The following is an 18,855-nucleotide window of genomic DNA, read 5'->3' as shown; positions in this document are numbered from 1 at the left end:
AAAAACCCTAGGGGGCGGTAACCCTAGGTCGTAGGGGATGGTAACCCTAGGCGGAAAGTCAAGTCGGTCTGGAGGACTGGACTGGCATCAGGTAATCTCTCCTGAGGGGAGTAAGTGAGGACGCGTTCCCCATAGAGGGAACAGTAGGCGTCGGGTCGACCTAGGGTTTCCGTTTGGAAATCCGAAGTCAGACCCGGACAGTCCGGAGACTGTCATAAACATTCTTTTATTATTCATACTGTTATTTTGTGCTAATTTTGTGTTGCAGGATATTGTTTGGGACTAACAAGTCTTGCAGGTACAAAATAAGGTAGTTTTCCCTCGGATGAACAGTGTCCGAGGCGCCTCCATGGAGCTTGGAGGTGCCTCGGGTGCAAAGGATGAGCTGGCTGCGAAGCACCATTGGAGGCGCCTTGAGTGAGGTTGAACGCGCCTTGAGTGAGGTTTAAGGCGCCTTGAATGGATGAAGTTCGACCAGATCAGATTTGATCCACGGGGAAGACCAGGCAGCATGGAGGCGCCTTGAACAGCCTTCAAGGCGCCTTGAACACCATTTATAAGGGGGTTTTGACCAGCACTTCAGAAGAACGAATATCAAGTGATCTCTCATCAACGTGCTGCTCCAAAAGACACTCCGAAGTGCTGCTACAAGTGCCCGATGACCCGAAGCTTCAAATTTAGCATTTCTTGTTGTCGGTATAATACTTATAGCTTTTAATTGTACTCATAATTGAAATCTTTTAACGAGCTTATAGTTGTTGCCCACCGGAAGCGATCAAGGATCGCGGGCCTTCGAGTAGGAGTCGTCACAGGCTCCGAACGAAGTAAATCTCTGTGTCCTTCTGTTTGTGTTTGTTTGTTTTTAATTCCACTGCTTTAATTACTCTAACGCTGTTTTCGATTCCAATACGTACAAAATAGCCATGAGCGCTATTCCCCCCCCTCTAGCGCGTCTCGATCCAACATATTAGACACCATAAACCAAGGAAAAAGTTCTCGGCATAGGCCCTCCAATGCTCAAGTCAGGTCCTTTTTTCCAAGAAGAATAATGTATGAAAGAAAACAAAGAACTATAGAAAATGAGTGTGAATGTGTGCACTGAAGGGCATTGGAATTCCGTTCTGTTTCAATTTCCCTGTACAAAAAAATTGTACAAGAATAGAACTTTTCCTAGCAACTCGCATGTACGATCAAACATGTGTTTGATCAATCAAGCAAGTTCTTGAATGATCAAAGCACACCTTGATCAAAGTACTGTTGGGTTCTTCTAGCCGCGAAAACCGCTTTTTCGCGTTGCGGAAACCCCGAAGGACCCAAAGCCGTAGATCCGTGCAAAGATTCGTATAAAAATTCGAAAAACTATTTCTTGTACGAGTTCAAAAACTGATCTACTACTTAGATCTATGAGGAAAAAGTGTTTACGCTTGAGCGATGCCCTTCGCGTTCCCGCTCGTCCAATGATGCCGGATCTCAAGATCGTCAAGCGCCGGTCCTCTAGAAGTATCCACACGGACACACTAGATGGAGATGACCAAAAACCAAGGTGTGCTAGCACCTATGTGGTTCAGCCAAGGGAGGAGAGGGAGAGGGAGAGCTTTAGAGGGAGAAGGAGGAAGATGCACACAAGTGAATGAAAAATGAATTTTTCCACCCAAAAACCAAGTGGCCGGCCACATTTCAAAATTCACATTAATTGCATTAATTGCAATTAATATGAAACCATTAAGAGAGTGGCTTTGTTACTTCCATGAGGTGGCACCCATGATGATGTGGAACATCATTATTGGTCCACCTAATGCCAACTCACCAATGAGGTGGCAAAAAGGTCAAGTCAAAATTGACCTTTGGTCTTCCTTCTCAAGTCAAGTCAAACTTGACTCCATCTCTACCATGGTGGATCTAATCCAACCATTTGATTCGAGCCAACTTAATATAATGAATCTAATTCATTAAATTAAATTGATTCAATGAGTCAAAATCTAAATTAGACTCATTTAACACATGAATCAACTTGAGTCGAACTCAAGTTAGCCCAATTAGGATTACTCTTAATCCAATTTGATTCATCAAATGAATCTAATCCTCTTGGTTCATCATATGAACCTAATCTCCACCTAATTGTCCTAAGTGTGTGACCCTATAGGTTCTTGTAACGTTGGCAATGCCCTAAACCCATTTAGGAGCATAAGTAATGAGCGGTATCTAGCAACACATCATTACTACCCAAGTTACAAGAATGTCGAGATCCGACATCACCTTGTGACTACTAATTGTGACTACTCACAAAATAATGACAATTGTCCTTCTATCCTAGACATCTAGATTGATCAATATGAGCCATAGACCGTGTCATCCTCTAATCAATCTAAATCTTGAACTCCAAGTTAGACTCACTCGATCAAATGAGCTCAACATCTAATGTTGACTCATTTGGGCATGGCCATGCGCTTAGTGGTCTCACTCTATCAAGAATAGCGATGTCGCTCCCGTCATATGGGAGGGATAGATCCCATCTACATCACTCACATCCCTCTGCATAATTCGTTACATACCCAGTAATCGCCTTTATAGTCCACCCAGTTACGGGTGATGTTTGACGAAACTAAAGTACATAACTCCTTATGTAGGGATCCATGGTGACTTCAGGTCTAAGGACTAATAGTCATACTAATAGCCACATGAGAAAGTATATGACACTCATATAACGATCCATGATACTTTCTCATGGCGGGTCATTCAATATACATTCTCTAATGCATACCCATGTGTTAGCTTGATATCTCTATATCCATGACTTGTGAGATCAAGTCATCGAGCTGACCTACATGCTAGTCTTATTGTATTAACATTGTCCCTGAATGATAATACTCGACTAGGAATGATTTAGAGTAGTGTTCCCTATATCATCTCACTATCGATTCAACTTATCGATTGATATAGGTATGAACCTTCTACTCAAGGACGTTATTATACTTAGTCTATTTGGCACTAATATAAATAAGTATAATAACCAAACAAATGCCTTTATTAATATACAAGAATATGATATACATGAGTCCATACAATCATCAAATGATTGGCTCTAGGGCTCTAACTAACAATCTCCCACTAGCACTAGTGCCAATCAGTATAGACTCTAAGGCCTAAAGACCTAGTGTGACCATCATGCTTCCTCTGTGCCAAAGCCTTGGTCAAGGGATCTGCGATGTTAGCCTCTGTAGGTACTCTGCAAATCTTCACATCTCCTCTATCGATAATCTCTCGAATGAGATGGAAGCGCCCGTAGTATGTGCTTGGTCCGCTGGTGTGAGCGAGGTTCCTTGTGCTATAGCTCCATTGTTGTCACAATAGAGCTCAACTGGTTCAGCGATGCACCCCAAGTTCAATGATGAACTTGCGGATCCAAGCGCCTCTGCGCCTCGATGCGCAATATACTCGGTTGTAGAATCAACCATCGTATCTGCTTGAACTCTTCCACGGTGGGCACCACCATTAATGCAAAATACGAACCACGACTGCGATCGGTAATCATTCTGATCGGTCTGGGCATCACCGTAACCCTTTACAGTTAGCTCATCATTGCCTCCATATATCAAGAAATATTCTTTAGTCCTTCGTAAGTACTTAAGAATATTCTTGACCGCTATCCAGTGACTTTCACCTGGATCTGACTGGTATCTGCTCGTCATGCTCAAAGCATACGAGACATCAGGTCGAGTACACAGCATGGCGTACATGATCGATCCTATGGCTGAGGCATAAGGGATCTGATCCATGCGGTCTCTCTCCTCTCTAGAAGAGGGACCTTGAGTCTTCGAAAGACTCACACCATGTGACATCGGCAGAAATCCCTTCATGGAGTTCTGCATGGCAAACCGAAGGAGTACCTTGTCAATGTATGTACTCTGACTTAGGCCAAGCATTCTCTTAGATCTATCTCTATAGATCTGAATCCCTAGAATGCGGGATGCCTCACCTAAGTCCTTCATTGAGAAGCAACTCACTAGCCAGGTCTTGACAGACTGAAGCATAGGGATGCCCTTTCCAATGAGTAGTATGTCATCCACATACAATATGAGGAAGACAACTATGTCCCCTACAACCTTCTTGTAGACACAAGGCTCATCTTCGTTCTTGATGAAACCAAACTGTTTGATCGCATCATCGAATCGAAGATTCCAGCTCCGAGAAGCTTGCTTTAGTCCATAAATGGACCTATGCAACTTGCATACTCTACTTGTATGCTGTGGATCTACAAAACCCTCAGGTTGTGTCATGTACACATCTTCGAGTAGGTTTCCATTCAGAAACACGGTTTTGACATCCATCTGCCATATCTCATAGTCATGGTAGGCTGCAATAGCAAACATGATCCGAATGGACTTAAACATCGCCACTGGAGAAAAGGTTTCATCATAGTCAATACCATGAATCTGCTTGAAACCTTTAGCTACCAAGCGACCCTTATAGATAAGTCCATCCATGTCAGTCTTTCTCTTAAAGTCCCACTTGCACCCAATGGGTTTTACCCCTTCAGGTGGATCAACCAAAGTCCATACTTGGTTGGTGTACATGGATTCTATCTCGGATCTCATGGCTTCTAGCCATTTCTCAGAATATGGTCTCATCACAGCTTCTTGATAGGTGGTAGGCTCATCCTCTATGAGCATAATGTCATCATGGTTAGACAAGAGAAATGAGTATCTCTCAGACTGACGACGTACCCTATCAGACCTGCGAAGAGATATGTCTACTTGAACTGGTTGTTGTTCCTCAACTCCTTGTGGAATAACATCATCCACAACACTTTGTGGTTCCAGTTCAAATTCCATCGAGGCATCAGTGCTATTGTTCGCATCTTGAACTTCTTCAAGATCGAACGTGCTCCCACTAGTCTTTCTAGAAACAAAATCCCTTTCTAGAAAGACCCCAGTCTTTGCCACAACTACCTTGTGCTGACTGGGAATGTAGAAGTAATATCCCTTAGTTTCCTTGGGATATCCGATGAAATATCACTTGTCGGATTAGGGTCCTAACTTGTCTGAGATTTGACGTCTAACGTAAGCCTCACAACCCCAAATCCTCATGAAAGACACCTGGGCATCTCTCCCAGTCCATATCCTATATGGTGTCTTTATCACGGCCTTTGATGGAACTCGGTTGAGTATGAAAGCTACCGTGTCTAGAGCATATCTCCATAGATATGTCGGAAGATCTGTGTGACTCATCATAGATCGTACCATATCTAATAAGGTACGATTCCTCCTTTCGGATACACCATTCCACTGTGGTGTTCCAGGAGGAGTGAGTTGAGATAAAATCCCACACTCAGCTAAGTAGTCACGAAACTCATGGCTTAAGTATTCACCACCTCGATCTGATCGAAGTATCTTAATACTCTTGCCAAGCTGGTTCTGTACTTCATTCTTGAATTCTTTAAACTTTTCAAAGGATTCAGATTTATGTGTCATCAAATACACATAACCATATCTACTGAATTCATCAGTAAATGTGATGAAGTACCTATAACTGCCTCTAGCAGCGACATTGAAAGGGCCACATACATCACTATGTATGAGTTCTAACAAATCAGTCGCTCTTTCACTGTGCCCACTAAAAGGAGTCTTGGTCATCTTGCCTCGTAGGCATGACTCACATATCTCATATGATTCAAAATCAAATGAGTCCAGCAAACCATTCTTATGGAGCTGGGATAAGCGCTTGTCATTTATATGACCTAAGCGATAGTGCCAGAGATAGGTGTAGTTCATATCGTTCGATTTGAACCTCTTGGTACTAACGTTATAGATAGGGCTCTCTAGATCTAGAATATAGAGTCCGTTTATCAGAGGTGCACTACAATAGAACATATCGTTTAAATAGATAGAACAACATTTGTTCTTTATTATAAACGAAAATCCTTTCTTGTCCAAACAAGAAACTGATATAATGTTCTTAGTTAATGCAGGCACATAACAACAATCGTCTAACTCTAGTATAAGCCCAGAGGGCAGAGATAGAAAATAAGTCCCTACAGCAACAGCAGCAACCCGTGCTCCATTGCCTACTCGTAGGTTTATCTCGCCCTTTGTCAATGCTCTGCTATTTCTCAGTGCTTGTACACTAGTAAAAATGTGCGAAGCACATCCGGTATCTAATACCCACGATGAAGAAATAGAGAGGTTGACTTCTATAACATGTATACCTGAAGTAGAAATCTTATTTCTCTTCTTCGTAAGATCTTCCAGGTATCCTGTGAAGTTCCTCTTCCAGTGCCCTGCTTGTCCTTGATATAGTTGATAAAGATGTGCAACCATATCGTAAGCACCCATTAACTCATGTTGCTTCTGAAGCTCAGAGTTCATGGTCGTGAGCATGACACATCTAATGCGTCATCTTGATGCTTCTTGTAAGCATCTTTGTCAGCTCGCGGGGCATTGGCAGGAGGAGCCTCCGGAATGGGCTGCTCCAAAACATACAGTTTACGTTCCTGAGTGAGAACAATTCTCAGGTTCCTGTACCAGTCCAGGAAATTTGCTCCGTTGAGCTTGTCCTTCTTAAGGACAGATCGCAGCGAGAAAATGTTCGTATTCGACGTCATGGCAATTCTACAACAAAAATAAATGCAGAAATAAATATCATATTCTTTTAAAATCATTTAATTAGGCCTTTAATTAAATGATGCTCCCACTGAATTCTATAATTCTTGTGGGACAAGATCCACATCATACTAACCCTTGAGTTAGCTTTGGCTAATACGCCCAAGGCTTAGTATGATCGGTAGGTAACGATTACCAATTACATCTCTATGCAACTCTTGTTTATAGAATCAATATCCGCATTTATATTAAAACTCGAGTTAGCTTTGGCTAATACGCCCGAGAATTAATATAGATGTGATTTTGACCTATCTTTCCAACTATTGGAAGAATGCCTATAGTTGACTCGATCCAACCGAGTAACTATGAATACTCAATCTAATAGAGTTTTTATTCACCCATGCGTTGATAGACGGGACCAAGATTGTCCCTCCGTACCCTACCAAGATAATATGTATTGCTCTGCTTTGGCAGATTCAACAATACATGTGATCGAGGTAGTGATAGGTATCACGGCACGGTTAGGCATTTTAGAGTTGGTTCGATCTAGATCTAATCTAATCGAGAAGAATGCATCTTGTGCACGACTTAGATCTAATCTAATCGCAAGGGTGCATCATGTGCACGACTTAGATCTAATCTAATCGTTAAGGCACTAATTAATTAATTAATTATTAAACATGCATCAAATACATAATAATTAATTAATTAATCTATTTGTGATTTAGTCATGGCCCTACTACGATCTTCTCAAGCCAATGAGAAGATCGATTGGTCAACCTAGGGTCAACACCTTCTCCAAGCGCCTCCCTTTGACCACCTTGTGTTGCTCGTGCCTGCCTCGGAACTCCGTCTCGTGTGGACCCTCCACCGCTCCAATTTGTACATTACAATTTGAAACTTAAGTTACATTCGAGTCTAAATCTAATTTACAACAAGAATAAAAGACGAGGCACGACGCGCAGGTCGCGAATAATAAAATAAATACAACACGCGAAAACACATCACGGCACGCAGGCCGTATTATGAATTACAACACAACCAATCATATTGGGCTTTGGGCCATGACTATCACAAATTAATATATATAATTCAAAATTATATATTTTCATAATTTTCTATAATTTTAAAATTAATTTTTACAATTTTACAAGTAAAATTTCCCGGCGGTCCCGTTTAGCGGTTTCGGGCGCAATCGCGGAACGGATCCCCTTGCGGGGCCCAGGGGCAGCGCCCCTACCCGCGATCTAACCATCGCGAGGGTTCCTTTGCGATCCAACAGCGCCTAAACCCGCTGTCCCAAAACGATTTGGGCCGAGACATTACCGTTTCGGAAAAATCTTCCCGACGGGTTCGTTTTTAGCGATTTCGGGTGCGATCGCGGAGCAAATCCCCTTGCGGGGTTAGGGGCAGCGCCCCTACCCACGATCTAACCATCGTGAGTTGCTCCGTTCCGATCTAAAGGCACCCGAGTCCGCTGTCCCAAAAGATTTTGAGTCGAAACGAAGCCGTTTGGGAAAATTCTTCCCGATAGCCGAAGCCTACAAGTGCCGAGACACTTGTGCTTCGCCTATAAGGAAAAATTACCCATAAAAACATAAAAATTGAATTTTTACAGAAAATCACAGAAGCTTTTTGTTTTCCAAAAACCAAAAACTAACTCGTACAAGTCTTTGCATGTGGCTCTGATACCACTATTGGGTTCTTCGAGCCGCGAAAACTGCTTTTTCGCCTCGCGGAAACCCCGAAGGACCCAAAGCCGTAGATCCGTGCAAAGATTCGTATAAAAATTTGAAAAACTATTTCTTGTACGGGTTCAAAAACTGATCTACTACTTAGATCTATGAGGAAAAAGTGTTTACCCTTGATGCGATGCCCTTCGCGTTCCCGCTCGTCCAAATGATGTTGGATCTCAAGACCGTCAAGCGCCGGTCCTCTAGAAGTATCCACACGGACACACTAGATGGAGATGACCAAAAACCAAGGTGTGCTAGCACCTATGTGGTTCGGCCAAGGGAGGAGAGGGAGAGGGAGAGCTTGAGAGGGAGAAGGAGGAAGATGCACACAAGTGAATGAAAAATGAATTTTTACACCCAAAAACCAAGTGGCCGGCCACATTTCAAAATTCACATTAATTGCATTAATTGCAATTAATATGAAACCATAAAATCACATTAATTGCATTAATTGCAATTAATATGAAACCATTAAGAGAGTGGCTTTGTTACTTCCATGAGGTGGCACCCATGATGATGTGGAACATCATTATTGGTCCATCTAATGCCAACTCACCAATGAGGTGGCAAAAAGGTCACGTCAAAATTGACCTTTGGTCTTCCTTCTCAAGTCAAGTCAAACTTGACTCCATCTCTACCATGGTGGATCTAATCCAACCATTTGATTCGAGCCAACTTAATATAATGAATTTAATTCATTAAATTAAATTGATTCAATGAGTCAAAATCTAAATTAGACTCATTTAACACATGAATCAACTTGAGTCGAACTCAAGTTAACCCAATTAGGATTACTCTTAATCCAATTTGATTCATCAAATGAATCTAATCCTCTTGGTTCATCATATGAACCTAATCTCCACCTAATTGTCCTAAGTGTGTGACCCTATAGGTTCTTGTAACGTTGGCAATGCCCTAAACCCATTTAGGAGCATAAGTAATGAGCGATATCTAGCAACACATCATTACTACCCAAGTTACAAGAATGTCGAGATCCGACATCACCTTGTGACTACCAATTGTGACTACTCACAAAATAATGACAAGTGTCCTTCTATCCTAGACATCTAGATTGATCAATATGAGGCATAGACCGTGTCATCCTCTAATCAATCTAAATCTTGAACTTCAAGTTAGACTCACTCGATCAAATGAGCTCAACATCTAATGTTGACTCATTTGGGCATGGCCATGCGCTTAGTGGTCTCACTCTATCAAGAATAGCGATGTCGCTCCCGTCATATGGGAGGGATAGATCCCATCTACATCACTCACATCCCTCTGCATAATTCGTTACATACCCAGTAATCGCCTTTATAGTCCACCCAGTTACGGGTGACGTTTGACGAAACTAAAGTACATAACTCCTTATGTAGGGATCCATGGTGACTTCAGGTCTAAGGACTAATAGTCATACTAATAGCCACATGAGAAAGTATATGACACTCATATAACGATCCATGATACTTTCTCATGGCGGGTCATTCAATATACATTCTCTAATGCATACCCATGTGTCAGCTTGATATCTCTATATCCATGACTTGTGAGATCAAGTCATCGAGCTGACCAACATGCTAGTCTTATTGTATTAACATTGTCCCTGAATGCTAATACTCGACTAGGAATGATTTAGAGTAGTGTTCCCTATATCATCTCACTATTGATTCAACTAATCGATTGATATAGGTATGAACCTTCTACTCAAGCACGTTATTATACTTAGTCTATTTGGCCCAAATATAAATATGTATAATAACCAAACAAATGCCTTTATTAATATACAAGAATATGATATACATGAGTCCATACAATCATCAAATGATTGGCTCTAGGGCTCTAACTAACAATCTCCCACTAGCACTAGTGCCAAATAGTATAGGCTCTAAGGCCTAAAGACCTAGTGTGACCATCATGCTTCCTCTGTGCCAAAGCCTTGGTCAAGGGATCTGCGATGTTAGCCTCTGTAGGTACTCTGCAAATCTTCACATCTCCTCTATCGATAATCTCTCGAATGAGATGGAAGCGCCGTAGTATGTGCTTGGTCCGCTGGTGTGAGCGAGGTTCCTTCGCCTGTGCTATAGCTCCATTGTTGTCACAATAGAGCTCAACTGGGTCAGCGATGCTAGGAACCACCCCAAGTTCAGTGATGAACTGCCTCCTTTGCTGCCTCTGATGCAGCAATGTACTCGGCTTCTGTTGTAGAATCAGCTACTGTATCCTGCTTCAAACTCTTCCAGCTGACAACACCACCATTAATGCAAAATACGAACCCCAACTACGATCTATAGTCATCCTGGTCGGTCTGGAAGCTAGCATCACTGTAACCCTTTACAGCTAGCTCATCATTGCCTCCATATATCAAGAAATATTCTTTAGTCCTTCTTAAGTACTTAAGAATATTCTTGACCGCTATCCAGTGACTTTCACCTGGATCTGACTGGTATCTGCTCGTCATGCTCAAAGCATACGAGACATCAGGTCGAGTACACAGCATGGCGTACATGATCGATCCTATGGCTGAGGCATAAGGGATCTGATCCATGCGGTCTCTCTCCTCTCTAGAAGAGGGACCTTGAGTCTTCGAAAGACTCACACCATGTGACATCGGCAGAAATCCCTTCTTGGAGTTCTGCATGGCAAACCGAAGGAGTACCTTGTCAATGTATGTACTCTGACTTAGGCCAAGCAATCTCTTAGATCTATCTCTATAGATCTGTATCCCTAGAATGCGGGATGCCTCACCTAAGTCCTTCATTGAGAAGCAACTCCCTAGCCAGGTCTTGACAGACTGAAGCATAGGGATGTCCTTCCCAATGAGTAGTATGTCATCCACATACAATATGAGGAAGACAACTATGTCCCCTACAACCTTCTTGTAGACACAAGGCTCATCTTCGTTCTTGATGAAACCAAACTATTTGATCGCATCATCGAATCGAAGATTCCAGCTCCGAGAAGCTTGCTTTAGTCCATAAATGGACCTATGCAGCTTGCATACTCTACTTGTATGCTGTGGATCTACAAAACCCTCAGGTTGTGTCATGTACACATCTTCGAGTAGGTTTCCATTCAGAAACACGGTTTTGACATCCATCTGCCATATCTCATAGTCATGGTAGGCTGCAATAGCAAGCATGATCCGAATGGACTTAAACATCGCCACTAGAGAAAAGGGTTCATTATAGTCAATACCATGAATCTGCTTGAAACCTTTAGCTACCAAGCGACCCTTATAGATAAGTCCATCCATGTCAGTCTTTCTCTTAAAGACCCACTTGCACCCAATGGGTTTTACCCCTTCAGGTGGATAACCAAAGTCCATACTTGGTTGGTGTACATGGATTCTATCTCGAATCTCATGGCTTCTAGCCATTTCTCAGAATCTGGTCTCATCACAGCTTCTTGATAGGTGGTAGGCTCATCCTCTATGAGCACAATGTCATCATGGTTAGACAAGAGAAATGAGTATCTCTCAGGCTGACGACGTACCCTATCAGACCTACGAAGAGGTATGTCTACTTGAACTGGTTGTTGTTCCTCAACTCCTTGTGGAATAACATCATCCACAACACTTTGTGGTTCCAGTTCAAATTCCATCGAGGCATCAGTGCTATTGTTCGCATCTTGAACTTCTTCAAGATCGAACGTGCTCCCACTAGTCTTTCTAGAAATAAAATCCCTTTCTACAAAGACCCCAGTCTTTGCCACAACTACCTTGTGCTGACTGGGAATGTAGAAGTAATATCCCTTAGTTTCCTTGGGATATCCGATGAAATAGCACTTGTCGGATTTGGGTCCTAACTTGTCTGAGATTTGACGTCTAACGTAAGCCTCACAACCCCAAATCCTCATGAAAGACACCTGGGCATCTCTCCCAGTCCATATCCTATATGGTGTCTTTATCACGGCCTTTGATGGAACTCGGTTGAGTATGAAAGCTACCGTGTCTAGAGCATATCACCATAGATATGTCGGAAGATCTGTGTGACTCATCATAGATCGTACCATATCTAATAAGGTACGATTCCTCCTTTCGGATACACCATTCCACTATGGTGTTCCAGGAGGAGTGAGTTGAGATAAAATCCCACACTCAGCTAAGTAGTCACGAAACTCATGGCTTAAGTATTCACCACCTCGATCTGATCGAGGTATCTTAATACTCTTGCCAAGCTGGTTCTGTACTTCATTCTTGAATTCTTTGAACTTTTCAAAGGATTCAGATTTATGTGTCATCAAATACACATAACCATATCTACTGAAGTCATCAGTAAATGTGATGAAGTACCTATAACCACCTCTAGCAGCGACATTGAAAGGGCCACATACATCACTATGTATGAGTCCTAACAAATCAGTCGCTCTTTCACTGTGCCCACTAAAAGGAGTCTTGGTCATCTTGCCTCGTAGGCATGACTCGCATATCTCATATGATTCAAAATCAAATGAGTCCAGCAAACCATCCTTATGGAGCTGGGATAAGCGCTTGTCATTTATATGACCTAAGCGACAGTGCCAGAGATAGGTGTAGTTCATATCGTTCGATTTGAACCTCTTGGTACTAACGTTATAGATAGGGCTCTCTAGATCTAGAATATAGAGTCCGTTTATCAGAGGTGCAGTACAATAGAACATATCGTTTAAATAGATAGAACAACATTTGTTTTTTATTATAAACGAAAATCCTTTCTTGTCCAAACAAGAAACTGATATAATGTTCTTAGTCAATGCAGGCACATAACAACAATCGTCTAACTCTAGTATAAGCCCAGAGGGCAGAGAAAATAAGTCCCTACAGCAACCCGTGCTCCATTGCCTACTCGTAGGTCTATCTCGCCCTTTGTCAATGCTCTGCTATTTCTCAGTGCTTGTACACTAGTAAAAATGTGCGAAGCACATCCGGTATCTAATACCCACGATGAAGAAATAGAGAGGTTGACTTCTATAACATGTATACCTGAAGTAGAAATCTTATTTCTCTTCTTCGTAAGATCTTCCAGGTATCCTGTGAAGTTCCTCTTCCAGTGCCCTGCTTGTCCTTGATATAGTTGACAAAGATGTGCAACCATATCGTAAGCACCCATTAACTCATGTTGCTTCTGAAGCTCAGAGTTCATGGTCGCGAGCATGACACATCTAATGCGTCATCTTGATGCTTCTTGTAAGCATCTTTGTCAGCTCGCGGGGCATTGGCAGGAGGAGCCTCCGGAATGGGCTGCTCCAGAACGTACAGTTTACATTCCTGAGTGAGAACAATTCTCAGGTTCCTGTACCAGTCCAGGAAATTTGCTCCGTTGAGCTTGTCCTTATTAAGGACAGATCGCAGGGAGAAAATGTTCTTATTCGACGTCATGGCAATTCTACAACAAAAATAAATGCAGAAATAAATATCACATTCTTTTAAAATCATTTAATTAGGCCTTTAATTAAATGATGCTCCCACTGAATTCTATAATTCTTGTGGGACAAGATCCACATCATACTAACCCTTGAGTTAGCTTTGGCTAATACGCCCAAGGCTTAGTATGATCGGTAGGTAACGATTACCAATTACACCTCTATACAACTCTTGTTTATAGAATCAATATCCACATTTATATTAAAATTCGAGTTAGCTTTCGCTAATACGCCCGAGAGTTAATATAGATGTGATTTTGACCTATCTTTCCAACTATTGGAAGAATGCCTATAGTTGACTCGATCCAACCGAGTAACTATGAATACTCAATCTAATTGAGTTTTTATTCACCCATGCGTTGATAGACGGGACCAAGATTGTCCCTCCGTACCCTACCAAGATAATATGTATTGCTCTGCTTTGGCAGATTCAACAATACATGTGATCGAGGTAGTGATAGGTATCACGGCACGGTTAGGCATTTTAGAGTTGGTTCGATCTAGATCTAATCTAATCGAGAAGAATGCATCTTGTGCACGACTTAGATCTAATCTAATCGCAAGGGTGCATCCTGTGCACGACTTAGATCTAATCTAATCGTTAAGGCACTAATTAATTAATTAATTATTAAACATGCATCAAATACATAATAATTAATTAATTAATCTATTTGTGATTTAGTCATGGCCCTACTACGATCTTCTCAAGCCAATGAGAAGATCGATTGGTCAACCTAGGGTCAACAGCTTCTCCAAGCGCCTCCCTTTGACCACCTTGTGTTGCTCGTGCCCGCCTCGGAACTCCGTCTCGTGTGGACCCTCCACCGCTCCAATTTGTACATTACAATTTGAAACTCGAGTTACATTCGAGTCTAAATCTAATTTACAACAAGAATAAAAGACGAGGCACGACGCGCAGGTCGCGAATAATAAAATAAATACAACACGCGAAAACACATCACGGCACGTAGGCCGTATTATGAATTACAACACAACCAATCATATTGGGCTTTGGGCCATGACTATCACAAATTAATATATATAATTCAAAATTATATATTTTCATAATTTTCTATAATTTTAAAATTAATTTTTACAATTTTACAAGTAAAATTTCCTAGCGGTCCCGTTTAGCGGTTTCGGGCGCAATCGCGGAACGGATCCCCTTGCGGGGCCCAGGGGCAGCGCCCCTACCCACGATCTAACCATCGCGAGGGTTCCTTTGCGATCCAACAGCGCCTAAACCCGCTGTCCCAAAACGATTTGGGCCGAGACATTACCGTTTCGGAAAAATCTTCCCGACGGGTTCGTTTTTAGCGATTTCGGGTGCGATCGCGGAGCAAATCCCCTTGCGGGGTTAGGGGCAGCGCCCCTACCCACGATCTAACCATCGTGAGTTGCTCCGTTGCGATCTAAAGGCACCCGAGTCCGCTGTCCCAAAAGATTTTGGGTCGAAACGAAGCAGTTTAGGAAAATTCTTCCCGATAGCCGAAGCCTACAAGTGCCGAGTCACTTGTGCTTTGCCTATAAGGAAAAATTACCCATAAAAACATAAAAATTGAATTTTTACAGAAAATCACAGAAGCTTTTTATTTTCCAAAAACCAAAAACTAACTCGTACATGTCTTTGCACATGGCTCTGATACCACTGTTGGGTTCTTCGAGCCGCGAAAACTGCTTTTTCGCGTCGCGGAAACCCCGAAGGACCCAAAGCCGTAGACCCGTGCAAAGATTCGTATAAAAATTCGAAAAACTATTTCTTGTACGAGTTCAAAAACTGATCTACTACTTAGATCTATGAGGAAAAAGTGTTTACCCTTGATGCGATGCCCTTCGCGTTCCCGCTCGTCCAAATGATGCCGGATCTCAAGACCGTCAAGCGCCGGTCCTCTAGAAGTATCCACACGGACACACTAGATGGAGATGACCAAAAACCAAGGTGTGCTAGCACCTATGTCGTTCGGCCAAGGGAGGAGAGGGAGAGGGAGAGCTTGAGAGGGAGAAGGAGGAAGATGCACACAAGTGAATGAAAAATGAATTTTTCCACCCAAAAACCAAGTGGCCGGCCACATTTCAAAATTCACATTAATTGCATTAATTGAAATTAATATGAAACCATAAAATCACATTAATTGCATTAATTGCAATTAATATGAAACCATTAAGAGAGTGGCTTTGTTACTTCCATGAGGTGGCACCCATGATGATGTGGAACATCATTATTAGTCCACCTAATGCCAACTCACCAATGAGGTGGCAAAAAGGTCAAGTCAAAATTGACCTTTGGTCTTCCTTCTCAAGTCAAGTCAAACTTGACTCCATCTCTACCATGGTGGATCTAATCCAACCATTTGATTCGAGCCAACTTAATATAATGAATCTAATTCATTAAATTAAATTGATTCAATGAGTCAAAATCTAAATTAGACTCATTTAACACATGAATCAACTTGAGTCGAACTCAAGTTAGCCCAATTAGGATTACTCTTAATCCAATTTGATTCATCAAATGAATCTAATCCTCTTGGTTCATCATATGAACCTAATCTCCACCTAATTGTCCTAAGTGTGTGACCCTATAGGTTCTTGTAACGTTGGCAATGCCCCAAACCCATTTAGGAGCATAAGTAATGAGCGGTATCTAGCAACACATCATTACTACCCAAGTTACAAGAATGTCGAGATCCGACATCACCTTGTGACTACCAATTGTGACTACTCACAAAATAATGACAAGTGTCCTTCTATCCTAGACATCTAGATTGATCAATATGAGGCATAGACCGTGTCATCCTCTAATCAATCTAAATCTTGAACTCCAAGTTAGACTCATTCGATCAAATGAGCTCAACATCTAATGTTGACTCATTTGGGCATGGCCATGCGCTTAGTGGTCTCACTCTATCAAGAATAGCGATGTCGCTCCCGTCATATGGGAGGGATAGATACCATCTACATCACTCACATCCCTCTGCATAATTCGTTACATACCCAGTAATCGCCTTTATAGTCCATCCAGTTACGGATGACGTTTGACGAAACTAAAGTACATAACTCCTTATGTAGGGATCCATGGTGACTTCAGGTCTAAGGACTAATAGTCATACTAATAGCCACATGAGAAAGTATATGACACTCATATAACGATCCATGATACTTTCTCATGGCGGGTCATTCAATATACATTCTCTAATGCATACCCATGTGTCAGCTTGATATCTCTATATCCATGACTTATGAGATCAAGTCATCGAGCTGACCTACATGCTAGTCTTATTGTATTAACATTGTCCCTGAATGCTAATACTCGTCTAGGAATGATTTAGAGTAGTGTTCCCTATATCATCTCACTATCGATTCAACTAATCGATTGATATAGGTATGAACCTTCTACTCAAGGACGTTATTATACTTAGTCTATTTGGCACTAATATAAATAAGTATAATAACCAAACAAATGCCTTTATTAATATACAAGAATATGATATACATGAGTCCATACAATCATCAAATGATTGGCTCTAGGGCTCTAACTAACAAGTACAAGATCGTTTGCCTCTTGTGTTGGTATTCAAGATCGATACAAAGAAAACAAAACTAATTACGTAGCGGAATTAATGAACTAGTTGTACCTTTCTTCGTAGCTAAAGACCTCTTGATCTTCTATCATATTGCTCTCCTCTTCTTAAACGTCGTGTGGGCGACGATCTACCAAGACAACACAACCCTCCTTCTCTTCTTGGTTTCCAAACCATCGGCTACAAAAGGAGGCTCTAGGATGGGGCACCGTCTAATCTTCTTCCTTCTCTTCTTCTTCGTCTTCTTCCTTTCTTCAAGCTGTTGCCCACTAAGGAAGAAGGGGCGCCGTCCCTATGCAAGGATGAGGGGAGGGGCACCGACCCTAAGTGGAGAAGGGGCGCCGGCCACAACAAAGGAGGAAGAGAGGGGCGTCGACCCTAGGTGGAGAAGGGGCGCCGTCCACAAGGAGGAGAAGAGGTGAGGGAAAATTAGGTTTTAGGAGCCACCACCTACTCCTTTCTATAGGATTGCTGTCAGTTACAAAGAAAGAAAAATAATAGAATTCTGTTTAGAAAAAATCTCTCTTTCTATAACAAAATTTTGTTTAGAAAAAATCTCTCTTTCTATAACCGAATTCTGTTTAGAAAAAATCTCTCTTTCTATAACCAAATTAAACTAAACCAAGTTAAATCAAACCAAGTTAAGTTAAACCAAACCAAGTTAAGTTAAACTAAACCAAGTTAAACCAAACCAAGTTATGGATGGGTGGATGCCTGGCTTTATATAGAGGCTACAACAGAGACCTAGAGGTGGAATTCATTTAGGCCTCCTGATGGGCTTGGGCTTCCTGTGTTCGGCCCGAACACCCAACCCTAGTCCATCAATAATAACTTATACCACTAAAGAGTTATTATAGAACTATAGCACCAATCTCATATTACAATATGAGCTCATTCTTATCACGAGTGTGTTAAACTCCCCGTGTATAAAATATCATATGTCTGTTAATTAAATGAGTTACTGACAACTCAATTAATTAACATCTAATTCCAAGAGTAGAACCACTCAACTTTTTTATCATGTTGGACTAAGTCCACCTACAGGGTTTACATGATAATTCTTATGAGCTCCTCAAGGGGACATCATCAACCTAAATAATTAGAACACAGATTCCTTCTATAATCAACAACACACCATATAAATAGTATTATTTCCCAACTCATCGGGCCTATTGATTTAATGAATAAATCTCACCCATTGATAATTTAAAAAATAAATACTAAGTATACATTCTTGTTATTATATAGGAATTAAGAGGGCGCACATCCATAATAACAGAGGTTCTATTCTTTTATGTAGTCTGTATAAATTGAACAAACATAGTGTACTAGTGTAATTTTATAGTCAAGACAAATGAATACAAAATTACATTACAATCGTTCCAATGGTTTGTCCCAATTTATCTCGGATGTGAGCTACTATTTATAATTTATAAGGACCCGATAACATAATCTTCTGTGTGGCACCACACACCATGTTATCTACAATATAAATTAAATGGACAACTGCATTGACATATATATAAATATAAAATGCAAACA

Source organism: Zingiber officinale, chromosome 2A (assembly GCF_018446385.1).
Source record: "Zingiber officinale cultivar Zhangliang chromosome 2A, Zo_v1.1, whole genome shotgun sequence".
NCBI lineage: Eukaryota > Viridiplantae > Streptophyta > Magnoliopsida > Zingiberales > Zingiberaceae > Zingiber > Zingiber officinale.
Note: the sequence above shows the minus strand (reverse complement) of the source record.